This window comes from Pezoporus flaviventris, unplaced genomic scaffold, assembly GCF_033815535.1.
Source record: "Pezoporus flaviventris isolate CSIRO_AGI_PZ_B2104156 unplaced genomic scaffold, CSIRO_AGI_Pfla_v1 ptg000099l, whole genome shotgun sequence".
NCBI lineage: Eukaryota > Metazoa > Chordata > Aves > Psittaciformes > Psittacidae > Pezoporus > Pezoporus flaviventris.
Window position 1 is genome coordinate 395,851 of NW_026892647.1, and position 3,494 is coordinate 399,344.

Sequence of the window (3,494 nt, forward strand, 5' to 3'; positions counted from 1 at the left end):
CTGGCGGGGACCCGGGATACAGGGCCCCGGCCGACGGGGACCCAGAATACAGGGCCCCGGTTTAACGGGGACCGGGATACAGGGCCCCGGTCGACGGGGACCCAGAATACAGTGCCCCGACTAGAAGGGACCCAGGATACAGTGCCCCGACTAGCGGGGACCCGGGATACAGGGCCCCGGTCGACGGGGACCCAGAACGGCGAGTGAGCGGTGCCGGCAGCAGCGGCCGGGAAGCGCAGGCAATGCTGCTGCGGTGGCGTGACGGACCCGGGTGCTTGGACTAACCGAAAGAATCCGCCGCTGGGGCGGAGACGCTGAGGACCATCAGGGAGTGTGAAAGGGAGATCGACTGGTGGAGTAACTCCCTGGCGGGCCAGTCGAAACGGTTCCAGGGAGATACCCCCCAAAAGGGGAAGGACCCCCTGCCTTCTCACACAGAGGGGGATGGCCCGAGGCAGCCCCTGCCCTGTAGCTGTTGCGCAGAGGTAGGGGACCAAAAAGACGACGAGGGTTGGAAGCGAGTTCCAGTTCGACGTCGTGGGAAACCCTCCCCCCTTCCTGCCCTGCTTCCCCAGGTGTCCCTCCGTAATAGGTTCGAGGCCCTGGATCTTGAAGGAGAGGTAGGTGAGAAGGTGGGGCAAGGCCAGCCCACAAGGCCACATAGGAAAAGGGAGTCGACTTTGCACCTCAAGACTGCCTCTGTTAAGAAAGAAAGAAGGGTCATTGTAGTAGGGGATTCCCTTCTGAGAGGAACAGAGGGCCCGATATGCAGAGTTGACCCTCATCATAGGGAAGTGTGTAGTCTGCCTGGAGCCTGGATCAGGGATATCACCAGGGCGCTCCCCAACCTGGTGCACCCGACAGACTATTACCCGCTGCTGGTCTTCCAGACAGGTGGGGAGGAAGCTGCTTCCCGCAGTCTGAGGGGGATGAAGAAAGACTACAGGGCCTTGGGGCGGATGGTGAAAGAGTCTGGGGCTCAAGTGATCTTCTCCTCTCTCCTTCCATCTTCCACTGATGTGGGAAGGAATGGGAAGATTCAGTTCATGAACAATTGGCTTCGAGACTGGTGCTACAGGCAGGGCTTTGGATTCTTTGATAACGGCTGGTTTTATAGGGCACCAGTCTGGACAATGACAAGTGAGAAAGGTTTGTCTCACAGAGGGAAAAGGATGCTGGGGCACGAATTAGCAGGGCTCATTTGGAGAGCTTTAAACTAGATTCGAAGGGGGATGGGCTTGTAGCTGGGCTTGCCCCAGTGGGGCAGCGCTCCAGAATTAATGAAGACTGGGAGGCCTCCTACAATCCTAGGGTGAAATCGGTGTGCTCAGCTCGCTCCCTGAAATGCCTGTACACCAATGCGCGCAGCATGGGAAATAAGCAGGAGGAGTTGGAAACCTGTGTTAAGTCAGGAGATTATGATCTGGTGGCAATTACAGAGACGTGGTGGGACAGCTCACATGACTGGAATATAGTCATGGAAGGCTATGTCCTTTTCAGGAAAGACAGGCCAGCCAGGCGGGGTGGTGGGGTTGCTCTTTATGTGCGGGAGGAACTACAGTGCACCGAGTTCTGTCCAGGGACAGATGATGAGCGAGTTGAGAGTCTGTGGGTGAGAATTAAGGGGCAGGCTGGCAGGGGGGATACTGTTGTAGGTGTCTGTTACAGACCACCGGATCAGGGTGAGGAAGTTGACGAGGCCTTCTACAGGCAGCTGAGAGCAGCCTCACAGTCACAGGCCGTGGTCGTCGTGGGGGATTTTAACTTCCCTGATGTTTGCTGGAAGGACCACTCGGCAACCCAGCCACAGTCCAGGAGGTTCCTCCAGTGTATGGATGATAACTTCCTCCTGCAAATGGTGGATGAGCCGACCAGGAGAGGAGCGCTGCTGGATCTCATCCTCACTAACAAGGAGGATCTGGTCGAAGCAGTAAGGGTTGAGGGCTGCCTTGGTTGCAGCGACCACGAGATGGTGGAGTTCAGGATCTTGTGTGGCAGGACTAGTAGAATACCAAGTAGAATTGCAACCCTGGACTTTAGCAGGGCAAACTTTGGCCTTTTCAAGCAATTGCTAGGGGAAATCCCATGGGCAGGGCTGCTTGAAGGTAAAGGGGCCCAAGATAGTTGGTTGACATTCAAGGACTGCTTTTTCCGTGCTCAAGATCGGAGCATCCCGACACGTAGGAAGTCAAGGAAGAGGGCCAAGAGACCTGCGTGGCTAAATAGGGAATTGCTGGGTATGCTCAAGTGGAAGAGGAGAGTTTACAGGTCATGGAAGGAGGGGCTGGCCACTTGGGAGGAATATAAGGCTGCTGCTAGAGGATGTAGGAAGGCAGCTAGGAGGACTAAGGCATCCTTAGAATTAAACCTGGCAAGAAGGGTCAAGGACAGCAAAAAGAGCTTTTTTAAATACATGGCAGACAAAACTAACACCAGAGGCAATGTAGGCCCACGGATGAACGGGATGGGTGCCCTGGTGACAGAAGATAAAGAGATGGCAGAGTTACTGAATGCCTTCTTTGTCTCTGTCTACTCTGCTGCGGGCAGTCCTGAAGAGCCCTGTACCCCTGAGACCTTAGATGAAGTCAGGTCGACGGAGCGGTTTGCCTTAGTCGATGAGGAATGGGTTAGAGACCAGTTGAGCAATCTGGACATCCATAAATCCATGGGTCCAGATGGGATGCACCCGCGGGTGCTGAGGGAACTGGCGGAAGTCATTGCTAGACCACTCTCCATCATCTTTACCAAGTCTTGGGAAACGGGAGAGGTGCCTGAGGACTGGAGGAAGGCAAATGTCACTCCAGTCTTCAAAAAGGGCAAGAAGGAGGACCCGGGTAACTACAGACCGGTCAGCCTCACCTCCATCCCTGGGAAAGTGATGGAACACCTTATCCTTGGTACCATCTTAAGGCATATCAAGGATAAGAAGGTTATGAGGGGCAGTCAACATGGCTTCACCAGGGGGAAATCATGTTTGACCAATCTCTTAGCCTTTTATGAGGAAATAACACGGTGAATGGATGATGGCAGAGCGGTGGATGTGGTCTACCTTGACCTCAGCAAAGCATTTGACACAGTCTCCCACAGCATCCTCACGGCTAAAATGAGGAAGTGTGGACTGGATGATCAGGTACGGCCACACCACCCTGAAAACGTCCGATCTCGTCTGATTTCGGAAGCTAAGCAGGGTCGGGCTCGGTTAGTACTTGGATGGGAGACCGCCTGGGAATCCCGGGTGCTGTAGGCTTTTTAAAAACGTTGCGGTAACTGGGAGTTACCCGGAAGGACAGGAGCTTCCGGGTGGAACTCGTTTTCTTGGCCGGTGGTATCGTATTCTCTTCCCTTGTTATTTTCCCTTATCATTGTTTTTAGCTGATAGTAGCGGTGGTGATTTGTTGCTGGACTGTTCTTGTCTCAACCCGTAGGAGTTGCACTCTCTCGATCCTCCTCCCCGTTCCTCCGGGAGCGGGGAAGGGGAGAGCCCCGGTGCAGGG

General features: G+C 54.8%; 1 pseudogene; it reads left to right on the plus strand.

The window, feature by feature from the left end:
- Nucleotides 1-3,128: 3,128 nt before the first annotated feature.
- On the plus strand, nt 3,129-3,247 carry LOC133281487 (5S ribosomal RNA; annotated as a pseudogene).
- Nucleotides 3,248-3,494: the final 247 nt, after the last annotated feature.